Raw genomic sequence first — 12,980 nt, 5'->3', positions numbered from 1 at the left:
GAGGAAAGAGGAGAGTGTAGGAGGGTCCATGGGGGTGCTGGAGAGAACTCGGGATCTGATGACGTGGTGAAGATCCTGGATCAGCAGCAGCTCTGGAGGTGGATCCCTGGATCAGCAACAGCTCTGGAGGTGGATCCCTGGATCAGCAGCAGCTCTGGAGGTGGATCCCTGGGGCGGAGGACCCCCAGACCGTCAGGCCGCCAACAAGTCCATAGCAGGGGACCGAGTCAAGGAGATGGGGACCCACCACAGCAGCGCCGGCGGAACCCCCCCCAATACCCTGCGGACACTGCCAGTAGCCGGGTTGAGTGCCACCGCATGAGCCTGGGGGAGCAATGGCCAGGCACCGGCCCAGGTCCCCCGGGTCACAGGGGGGCCACGGTTGTGCGGGCAGGGCGGGGGCAATGGGGCCGCAGCCGTCCGGGAACGGCCCCCAGTCTTTGAACTGTAGACCGTCCCCAACAGCCGCAGCCCACCTCCCCATGAGGGAAGTTTGGGGGGCCAGCAGTATTCGATGGGCAGGTCACGGTCTCTAAGGTGCCGAGGCTCCGCCAATCACACGTACTGACCCCCAGCCACCGCCTCCACCCACCATGCACCACCCAGGGGGACAGCAGCACTTGCATGGGCGGTACATGGTCACTACGGTAACATGGGTCCGCCCAATGCCTCCGCCGTCCCCCCAATGCGGCCCCCCCCCACCCGGGAAGCCCCCGAAAGACCGACCAGCCCGGCCACGAACCCCCAGGACCAAGGGCGACAAACCCCCCGACCACGGCACATGCCACACAGGGCGGGTAGAGGACCACAGCCACCGCTGCAGCAGACACCCACCCCAAGACAGGCCCCCCACCACAGACCAGGCGAAGCCATCGGGGCCGGAAGGTCATCCAGAACACCCGGCCAGCCCCAGCCCCACCCCCGACGGCTCACCCGCCGACGGGGTCGGCGGGACCAGCAACCCCCCAGCCCCAGCACCGCCCCCAGCGCAACCCCCCCTCCACCACCCCAGCCACCCCCGCCAGCACCCGCCCCCACGCACCATCAAAAACCCCCCGGGAGCGGGCCACCCCCCCGCCGGCGCACGGGGCCATCGCGGCACCAGCGGTGACCACCACCAGGCCCAAGGCACCCACAGGCCCCACCCGCCGGACCCCCACACCCGAACCGGCCAAGCCAGAACGGCCCCGGCGAGAAAAGAAGGATATACAGAGCTCGGTGTCTAAAACTAAAACTAAAACTCCTCCAGCATTCTCAGCCTATAGCAGCTAAGATAAACAGTTTTGTTAGTTATGACAGCTAGAGATAAACAGTCAAGTTAATTATAGGCTTTATCGAAAAGTAAGGTTTTAAGATTATTTTTAAACATAGAGAGGGTGTCTGCCCTCCGGACTGAAGCCGGTAGTTTGTTCCACAGTAGAGGGGCTTGAAAACTAAAGGCCCTGGCTCCGAATCTACATTTAGAGATTTGTGGTATAACTAGTAGATCAGAGTTTAGGGATCGTAAGGTCCTTGAGGGTTGGTAAGTTTGGATTAAATCTTTAATGTATGTTGGTGCTAGACCGTGAAAGGCTTTATAGGTTAGGAGAAGGATTTTAAATTGTATTCTAAATTCTACAGGAAGCCAATGTAGGGAAGACAGTACAGGGGAAATGTGTTCGCGCCTCTTAGTCTTAGTCAGGACACGAGCTGCAGAGTTCTGAATGAGCTGAAGAGTTCTGAGAGACTTTATAGAACAGCCTGACAGAAGAGAGTTACAATAGTCCAGCCTGGAGGTAACAAAAGCATGGATGAGCTTCTCAGCAGCATCTAAAGGAAGGAAATGCCTAATTTTTGAAATGTTACGAAGGTGGAAATAAGCAGTCCGTGAGATTTGTTTTATCATAACAAAGTTATCTCAAGACACTATACAGTTGAAATAAGACTACAGTTGATTAAGGAAAAATAGATCCCAGCAATTCAACAAAGAGCAAGAAACAAAACACTGTACAGTGAGCTGTACAGTGAGCAATGGCGAGGAAAAACTTCCTTTTAGAAGGCAGAAACCTCGAGCGGAACCCGACTCATTGTTGACGGCCTGCCGCTTTGACCGGCTGGGAGGAAGGATGGGGGGGTAGACAGATGGATAAGGAGAGGAGTGAGGGAGGATATAGTGAGAGGAAAGAGGAGAGTGTAGGAGGGTCCATGGGGGTGCTGGAGAGAACTCGGGATCTGATGACGTGGTGAAGATCCTGGATCAGCAGCAGCTCTGGAGGTGGATCCCTGGATCAGCAACAGCTCTGGAGGTGGATCCCTGGATCAGCAGCAGCTCTGGAGGTGGATCCCTGGGGCTCCGGGAGAGAAATAAAAAGGTGTGGGTTTGGGACAAATGTAGACAATACACAGGTATACAGACTCCGGTGACGGGTGAAGATATATAGAGGGGAGAGGGGGGGGGGGGGTTGAAATAGCCAGGCCAGAGGGCACATACCTAGCACAGCAGATCCAGACACAGGGGCCCAAGCCGCGGCAGGAACCCGCGGGAGACCAGGACCCGGCAGGCGAGATAACCACCAGAGCCGACCCCAAACACCAGCGAGAAGGCGGACCACCAGCGAGAAGGCGGACCACCACCGGGGGCGCGAGAGGGCGAGCACAGGCGAGGACGACCGAGGAAGCAGAGAGGGGGAGGCACCAGGCGCAGGCACCGGGGCAGCCAGAAGAACCAGTCAGGGGATAGGGCCCCGGGGCCAGGCCGGGCGACGGAGGACCCCCAGACCGTCAGGCCGCCAACAAGTCCATAGCAGGGGACCGAGTCAAGGAGATGGGGACCCACCACAGCAGCGCCGGCGGAACCCCCCCCAATACCCTGCGGACACTGCCAGTAGCCGGTTGAGTGCCACCGCATGAGCCCGGGGGAGCAATGGCCAGGCACCGGCCCAGGTCCCCCGGGTCACAGGGGGGCCACGGTTGTGCGGGCAGGGCGGGGGCAATGGGGCCGCAGCCGTCCGGGAACGGCCCCCAGTCTTTGAACTGTAGACCGTCCCCAACAGCCGCAGCCCACCTCCCCATGAGGGAAGTTTGGGGGGCCAGCAGTATTCGATGGGCAGTCCACGGTCTCTAAGGTGCCGAGGCCCCGCCCATCACACGTACTGACCCCCAGCCACCGCCCCCACCCACCATGCACCACCCAGGGGGACAGCAGCACTTGCATGGGGGGTACATGGTCACTACGGTAACATGGGTCCGCCCCAATGCCTCCGCCGTCCCCCCAATGCGGCCCCCCCCCACCCGGGAAGCCCCTAAAGCATCTAAAGGAAGGAAATGCCTCATTTTTGAAATGTTACGAAGGTGGAAATAAGCAGTCCGTGAGATTTGTTTTATGTGTGAGTTAAATGATAAGTCCTCGTCAAAGCAAGTCCATTTTGTAAAGCTAGATCATTAGTTAATAATTGTCTGAGATGTTGCGGACCAACTAGTAAAACCTCAGTCTTTTCCGAGTTCAGTAGGAGGAAGTTTTTGGTCATCCATGACTTGATATCTGTGATAAAGGACTGTAATTGTGTTAGCTGAATTCTTTCATCTGGCTTCATGGACAGGTAAAGTTGGTTGTCATCAGCATAACAGTGAAAATGTATAGAGTGTCTTCTAATCAAGTCCCCTAGTGGGAGCATATAGATTGTGAATAGTATTGGACCAAGAACAGAACCTTGTGGGACACCATAGCTGACCTTAGTGTGTGTCGATGAGAGGTGGTTGACATGTACATAGTGCGTTCTATCCGACAGGTAAGATTTAAACCAGTTAAGAGCAGTTCCACGAATGCCTAAATGGTTTTCTAGCCTCTGTAGAAGGATTTGGTGGTCGACAGTGTCAAATGCAGCACTGAGATCTAAAAGAACAAGAACTGAGACATGGCCCTGATCAGAGGCCATCAGTAGGTCGTTACTTACTTTTACCAGGGCGGTCTCTGTGCTGTGGTGTTCCCTAAAACCAGACTGAAACGCCTCAAATTGATCATTGTCCTGGAGATAATCACAGAGCTGACTCGTTACCACTTTCTCCAGAAGTTTTGAAATGAATACTAGATTAGAGATAGGCCTGTAGTTAGTGAGGACCTCTGGATCGAGAGTGGGTTTTTTAAGCAGAGGTTTAATTACTGCAACTTTAAAGATCTGAGGCACATAGCCGGATGTTATTGACAGGTTAATAATGTCAAGTATGAAAGTGCTAAGTAAGGGGAACAGTTCTTTAAGTAGCCATGTGGGAACAGGATCGAGAAGACATGTTGTGGACTTTGAGGAGGAAACAACCTGGGACAGCTGTCGAGGACTCACTGGTAGAAAGGAGTCAAAGTATGTATCAGTCATAGTGTCTGTGACCGGTGAGGCTGCACTGGTTGAATTAGATGAATCTAGGAGGTCTTGAATCTTTCCTCTAATAGTTACAATTTTTTCATTAAAAAAGTTCATAAAGTCATTGCTACTGAGATGAGGAGGGATGGACTGCTCAATGGACTGATGGCTCCGTGTCAGCCTGGCTACAGTACTGAATAAGAACTTGGGGTTATTCTTATTTGCTTCTATAAGTGATGAGTAGTAGCTGGCTCTGGCTTTCCGAAGAGATGCCTTGTATATTTTTAACTTATCCTGCCAGTCCTGGTAGAATTCATTATGTTTTGATGAACGCCATTTCTTCTCTAGTCGTCTACAAACCTGTTTTAATTTACGTGTTTCCTGAGTATACCAGGGAGCAAGACTACTTCTGTTAACAGCCTTTTTTGTTAGTGGTGCGATTAAGTCAAGCGTATTGTGCAACGAGTCTGTAAAACTGCCCACAAAGTTATCAATGTCTGGGTGACTATGGGTAGAGTTTCTTGACACACTGAGGCTAGGCGTTTTACTGAGCACAGAGGGAATTATTTCCATAAACTTGGTAACGACACTATCAGACAGACATCTTTTGAGAGTGCTCCTGTTCTGTAGACTTGGCTCATTTAAAATGAAGTCAAAGGTTATTAATTGATGGTCGGAAAGAACTGAATTTTGAGGAGAGACAATAACATTTTTAATTTCAAGTCCGTATGCTAGGACAAGGTCTAATGTGTGCTTAAAGCAGTGAGTTGGTTCATGTAAATGCTGAGAGAAACCAAATGACTCCAGGATAGAGTTAAACCTGTTAGCTAAGCTATCATGGACCATATCAACATGGATGTTAAAGTCACCAACAATAATCACTTTATCTGATTTAAGCACCAGGCTGGTCATGAACTCAGGGAACTCAGACAAAAATTCAGAATAAGGTCCAGGGGGACGATAGACTCCAACAAAGAGAAGTGACTGACCTGATCTCAAGGTTGTATTAGATACGCTAAGTATAATACTTTCAAAAGAGTTGAAATCACATTGTGGTGTAGTAAAGGTTGACAGACATGAGTTGATGATGGCTGCGACCCCACCTCCTCGACCAGAGCGTCGAGGGGCGTTAAAGTTAGTGTGGCTGGGTGGTGTTGATTCATTTAAAGATACGTAATCATCTATAGACAGCCAAGTTTCGGTTAATAATAATAAGTCAATGGTTTTATCTGATATAAGTTCATTAATTAGTGCAGCTTTTGAGGACAGGGATTGGATATTCAACAATCCACACTTAATTCTCCTGTCCTCTACAATAGTAGTATTTATTTGATTTAGATTTATTTGAATTAGATTATCTTTAATAGCTCTTCTACTGACATTTTTACTTGGTTTTATTAAGCGGGTCAGATTGACCCTCTCTATGTGGTTAGAGGTGGGTGGCTGTTGTGGGAGAAGGGCAGAAGAGTGTGGAAGACTGCAGTTCTGCCTTCTGATCTGTGCTCTGAGTCACGTTACACTAAAACTGTCAACACTGCTAGACAAGAGAGATGCTCCTTCCAACGTGGGATGGATGCAGTCTCTCCTAAGCAGACCAAGTTTTCCCCAGAAGGTTTTCCAGTTGTTAACAAAGCCAACCCCGTTTGCGGGGCACCACTCTGACAACCAGCGATTAAATGATGAATAGCGAGTAAACATATCATCATTGGCCATATTGGGAAGGGGTCCAGAGAACACTACGGAGTCCTGTCCTTGTTTGTGGTATCCCTCGTGTTACCTCAGGGTCAAGGTGACCCGAAGACCCGAAAACAAATTTGTTTGTGGTATCCCTCGTGTTACCTCAGGGTCAAGGTGACCCGAAAGCCCGAAAACAAATATGTTTGTGGTATCCCTTGTGTTACCTCAGAGTCAAGGTGACCCGAAAGCCCGAAAATAAATATGTTTGTGGTATCCTTCGTGTTACCTCAGGGTCAAGGTGACCCGAAGGCCCAAAAACAAATATGTTTGTGGTATCCCTCATGTTACCTCAGGGTCAAGGTGACTTGAAGGCCCGAAAACAAATATGTTTGTGGTATCCCTCGTGTTATCTTAGGGTCACGGTGACCTGAAGGCCCGAAAACAAAAATGTTTGTGGTATCCCTCGTGTTATCTTAGGGTCACGGTGACCTGAAGGCCCGCAAACAAATATGTTTGTGGTATCCCTTGTGTTATCTCAAAAGATGGAGGAGGTCGTTCATCTTGACCCAGAGACACCACAAGGGATACCACAAACACATTTGTTTTCAAGCCTTCGGGTCACCTTGACCCAGAGCTAACACAAGGGTTAAGTAAGTGTCCATAATGTAATGGTAGGACTGAGAGGGTTAATACAAGACATCAAGTGTGCTGGACTATGAGCGCTGGTCAGGACTGCAGGGCAGCGAGAGAGTGGGCGGGGGTTCTGGGTCGGAGCCACAGGCTGGTCAGTGGCGTCGCCCCCTGGAGGTGGAAGTGGGCGAACGCTCACTCCTGCTCAGACTCACTTTGACCGGAGTGTTTGGGATCAGCCGGGAGTGGTCGGGACCTGCGGGCCCCGTGTTTTGAAAAACAACATCCAGATGCGAGTCTCGATGTCAGAGACGGTTCTAGAAACATTCCATCGCACGACTGCAGGTTTAAATATTTATTTAACGAAACATCATTCACACTCGAGGGATTCCAGGGGAAACAGATGGCGACGCCGTCTCCGCGAATTCCTGTGATTTGAGGCGAAAAGCTGCAAAATTAGCGACTCATTATCATGAAATCACTTTTTAATTTGCGCTGAGAAAACAAGTTTTTTCTTTGGCTGCGAAGTGGCGATAAAAGTGGGACAGAGCAGACGTGGCGCCCTCAGTAACTTCGACTCCAGTCACACACACACACACACACACACACAAACACACACACATGACACGAGGGCGATGACGTCTCTCGCTCCCGCGTGAAGCTCGCCCGACTAAGTCTTGCTGCTAATTTGCGTTTGGTTAATTAACTAATTACTGAGGATGTCTGAGGGCGAGTCTGTCTGTCAGTGTATCAGTAATTATTTTTCATCGTTTTAATTAGACACACACTCCTGTCACACACACACACACACACACACACAAAACTTTCAGTTTCACCACAAACTTGATCTTGAGTGGTTTTCGTTTGTTTACAAAAGAGTGACTTTATACTCAGTCTGGTCACTCTTCAGATCACTATCACTCCGTCAACTCTTCGCTCACTTTTCACTCTCAGTCCTCATGCACTCCATCCCATTAACCCCTTAAACCAGGGGTGGGCAATTAAAATTCTTCAAGGGCCACATTAAATTCTGTGAATGTTGTTAGGGGCTGTCGAGCAAAAAGAAAGACGATAAAATCCCTAAAATAAAAGGACATTCTTCATTAGGCCGTGACATTTATTAAGATAAATAATATGCAATGTTATTCTTGTATATATGAGTATTTTTCAAAACATTTCTTCAACTAACTTTAAAAATCTTTTTTGAGGTATAAATATATACACCAAAATTTACACACAAAAAGTATGGGAAAAGTAAATAAGTGTAATGTGAAAATGTAAAACATTCTTGGCAGATGCCATTTTTATTATTGCTCATCTCTGAACTACATTCGCGCAACATTAGCCCTCGTATGTTTGTGGTATCCTTCGTGTAACCTCAGGGTCAAGGTGACCCGAAGGCCCGTTAATGGGATGGAGTGCAAGAGGAGTGAGAAATATGAGTATTTTTCAAAACATTTCTTCAACTAACTTTAAAAATATTTTTTGAGGGATAAATATATACACAAATAATTACACACAAAAAGGAGGGGAAAAGTAAATAAGTGTGAAAATGTAAATGAATAATAAATACAAAATACATTTATTAATGCATTAGAACCATTTATACATGATCATACTTTGACATTACGAGGGCCGCATTTTGCCCAGGTCTGCCTTAAACCCTACAGTTGAATATGGGATAGTCGAAGGTGGCCATGTTTGTAACCGCCACACTCTCATCGTTCTGTCCCAGTACACGAAATAAACCACTGCCCACCTCGTCAGGTCGGCGTCGGGTCGAATCCCGACGAGGAGGGAGAGCGAGAGCGAGACTTGCTCGGCGGCCGCGTGGCAGATTTTCATCTGACGAAGCCAACTTTGGTAAACAAGCAGAACTAATGAGGACGATGAACGCGCACATATACACAACTGAATGTCTGAGCATGTGGAGGCCCCGGGGCCCCCGAGGCCAGAGCAGCCCAGATACCTGATGGGAGCCGGGACATCAAAGCAGCAGGATTAGAGCGAGCAGAGAGGAGAGAGCGCCGCGGGGAGGAAATGCTAACTTATTATCCGCTTCCCAGCTAATCCTGTTATCTACAGAATATAGCTGTGTTTAACCCCCTACACACCTCCCTCTGACAACACACTCTCACACACTCTACACACACTTGATTCACCGATCGGGGGTTCATCTGTGTCCCAGAGCGCCCCCTAGATCTACACTGGACTCCAGAGAGTGGCACGAGGATTCTAATATAAGGTTGACGTAGTCGCTGCATGGATACTCTCGAGTCCACGTCGGGTTTTCTCGCAGGTTCAGGTGATGTAATCGCCCTGTGGCGGACACACTGCAGGTCCACTGATCAGGTCGGCCTGCAGCACCATGAGCCAGGGTTGAATATGATTTAGTTCAGCATATCATTTACATTTCTCTCAGTCATAGACTCCCATCTCCAACTATGTTCAAGAGTATTAGCTCAGTATTACCAGCTGAAATAGAGATACTACCATAACAGTTGTTACTCTAACTACTATCACATTTGTTACTGTAACTACTATCACAGTTTTTACTGTAACTACCATAACACTTGTTACTGTAACTACTATCACAGTTGTTACTGTAACTAACATTACTGTTGTTACTGTAACTACCATCACCGTTGTTACTGTAACTACCATCACAGTTGTTACTGTAACTACCATCACCGTTGTTACTGTAACTACTATCCCAGTTGTTACTGTAACCACCATCGAAGTTGTTATTGTAACTACTATTACAGTTGTTACTGTAACCACCATCAAAGTTGTTATTGTAACTACTATCACAGTTGTTACTATAACCACCACCAAAGTTATTATTGTAACTACCATAACAGTTGTTACTGTTACTACCATCACAGTTGTTAGTGTAACTACTACCACAGTTATTACTGTAGCTTCCATTACAGTTGATACTGTAACTACTATCACAGTTGATACTGTAACTACTATCACAGTTGTTATTGTAACTACCATAACAGTTGTTACTGTAACTACTATCACAGTTATTACTGTAAATAGTATAACAGTTGTTACTGTTACTACCATCACAGTTGTTACCGTAACAACCGTAACAGTTGTTACTGTAACTATGATAACAGTTGTTACTGTTACTACCATCGCAGTTGTTACTGTAACCACCATAACAGTTGTTACAGTTACCACCATAACAGTTGTTACTGTAACCACCATGACAGTTGTTACTGTAACTATGATAACAGTTGTTACTGTTACTACCATCACAGTTGTTACTGTAACCACCATAACAGTTGTTACTGAAACCACCATTACAGTTGTTACTGTAATTATGATAACAGTTGTTACTGTTACTACCATCGCAGTTGTTACAGTTACCACCATAACAGTTGTTACTGTAACCACCATGACAGTTGTTACTGTAACTATGATAACAGTTGTTACTGTTACTACCATAACAGTTCTTCTGTAACTAACATCACAGTTGTTACTGTAACTACTATCACAGTTGTTATTGTAACTACCATCACAGTTGTTACTTTAACTACCATTACAGTTGTTACTGTAACTATTATAACAGTTGTTACTGTTACTACCATCACAGTTGTTACTGTAACTACTATCGCAGTTGTTACTGTAACTACCATCACAGTTGTTACTGTAACTACCATTACAGTTGTTACTGTAACTATTATAACAGTTGTTACTGTTACTACCATAACAGTTATTCTGTAACTATCATCACAGTTGTTACTGTAACTACTATCACGTTTGTTACTGTAACTACTATCACAGTTTTTACTGTAACTACATCACAGTTGTTACTGTAACTACTATCACAGTTGTTACTGTAACTAACATTACTGTTGTTACTGTAACTACCATCACAGTTGTTATTGTAACTACTATCACAGTTGTTACTGTAACCACCATCAAAGTTGTTACTGTAACCACAATCAAAGTTGTTATTGTAACTACTATCACAGTTGTTACTGTAACCACCATCACCGTTGTTACTGTAACTACTATCCCAGTTGTTACTGTAACCACCATCAAAGTTGTTACTGTAACCACAATCAAAGTTGTTATTGTAACTACTATCACAGTTGTTACTGTAACCACAATCAAAGTTGTTACTGTAACCACCATCACCGTTGTTACTGTAACTACTATCCCAGTTGTTACTGTAACCACCATCAAAGTTGTTATTGTAACTACTATCACAGTTGTTACTGTAACCACCACCAAAGTTATTATTGTAACTACCATAACAGTTGTTACTGTTACTACCATCACAGTTGTTAGTGTAACTACTACCACAGTTATTACTGTAGCTTCCATTACAGTTGATACTGTAACTACTATCACAGTTGATACTGTAACTACTATCACAGTTGTTATTGTAACTACCATAACAGTTGTTACTGTAACTACTATCACAGTTATTACTGTAAATAGTATAACAGTTGTTACTGTTACTACCATCACAGTTGTTACCGTAACAACCGTAACAGTTGTTACTGTAACTATGATAACAGTTGTTACTGTTACTACCATCGCAGTTGTTACTGTAACCACCATAACAGTTGTTACAGTTACCACCATAACAGTTTTTACTGTAACCACAATCAAAGTTGTTACTGTAACCACAATCAAAGTTGTTATTGTAACTACTATCACAGTTGTTACTGTAACCACCATCACAGTTGTTACTGTAACCACAATCAAAGTTGTTACTGTAACCACAATCAAAGTTGTTACTGTAACCACCATCACCGTTGTTACTGTAACTACTATCCCAGTTGTTACTGTAACCACCATCAAAGTTGTTACTGTAACCACAATCAAAGTTGTTATTGTAACTACTATCACAGTTGTTACTGTAACCACAATCAAAGTTGTTACTGTAACTACTATCCCAGTTGTTACTGTAACCACCATCAAAGTTGTTATTGTAACTACTATCACAGTTGTTACTGTAACCACCACCAAAGTTATTATTGTAACTACCATAACAGTTGTTACTGTTACTACCATCACAGTTGTTAGTGTAACTACTACCACAGTTATTACTGTAGCTTCCATTACAGTTGATACTGTAACTACTATCACAGTTGATGCTGTAACTACTATCACAGTTGTTATTGTAACTACCATAACAGTTGTTACTGTAACTACTATCACAGTTATTACTGTAAATAGTATAACAGTTGTTACTGTTACTACCATCACAGTTGTTACCGTAACAACCGTAACAGTTGTTACTGTAACTATGATAACAGTTGTTACTGTTACTACCATCGCAGTTGTTACTGTAACCACCATAACAGTTGTTACAGTTACCACCATAACAGTTGTTACTGTAACCACCATGACAGTTGTTACTGTAACTATGATAACAGTTGTTACTGTTACTACCATCACAGTTGTTACTGTAACCACCATAACAGTTGTTACTGAAACCACCATTACAGTTGTTACTGTAATTATGATAACAGTTGTTACTGTTACTACCATCGCAGTTGTTACAGTTACCACCATAACAGTTGTTACTGTAACCACCATGACAGTTGTTACTGTAACTATGATAACAGTTGTTACTGTTACTACCATAACAGTTCTTCTGTAACTAACATCACGGTTGTTACTGTAACTACTATCACAGTTGTTATTGTAACTACCATCACAGTTGTTACTTTAACTACCATTACAGTTGTTACTGTAACTATTATAACAGTTGTTACTGTTACTACCATCACAGTTATTACTGTAACTACTATCACAGTTGTTACTGTAACTACCATCACAGTTGTTACTGTAACTACCATTACAGTTGTTACTGTAACTATTATAACAGTTGTTACTGTTACTACCATCAAAGTTGTTACTGTAACTATGATAACAGTTGTTACTGTTACTACCATAACAGTTATTCTGTAACTATCATCACAGTTGTTACTGTAACTACTATCACATTTGTTACTGTAACTACTATCACAGTTTTTACTGTAACTACATCACAGTTGTTACTGTAACTACTATCACAGTTGTTACTGTAACTAACATTACTGTTGTTACTGTAACTACCATCACAGTTGTTATTGTAACTACTATCACAGTTGTTACTGTAACCACCATCAAAGTTGTTACTGTAACCACAATCAAAGCTGTTATTGTAACTACTATCACAGTTGTTACTGTAACCACCATCACAGTTGTTACTGTAACCACAATCAAAGTTGTTATTGTAACTACTATCACAGTTGTTACTGTAACCACCATCACCGTTGTTACTGTAACTACTATCCCAGTTGTTACTGTAACCACCATCAAAGTTGT

General features: G+C 44.9%; 1 protein-coding gene across 2 annotated transcripts in view; it reads right to left on the bottom strand.

The window, feature by feature from the left end:
• The window catches only part of rab10 (RAB10, member RAS oncogene family), a 168,236-nt gene that overhangs the window by 34,480 nt on the left and 120,776 nt on the right, over positions 1–12,980 (bottom strand). The window lies entirely within an intron of this gene.

The sequence above is a fragment of the Callionymus lyra genome, chromosome 13 (genome assembly GCF_982586985.1).
Source record: "Callionymus lyra chromosome 13, fCalLyr1.hap1.1, whole genome shotgun sequence".
Taxonomy (NCBI): Eukaryota; Metazoa; Chordata; class Actinopteri; order Syngnathiformes; family Callionymidae; genus Callionymus; species Callionymus lyra.
Note: the sequence above shows the minus strand (reverse complement) of the source record. Positions and strands in the feature narration are given on the sequence as shown.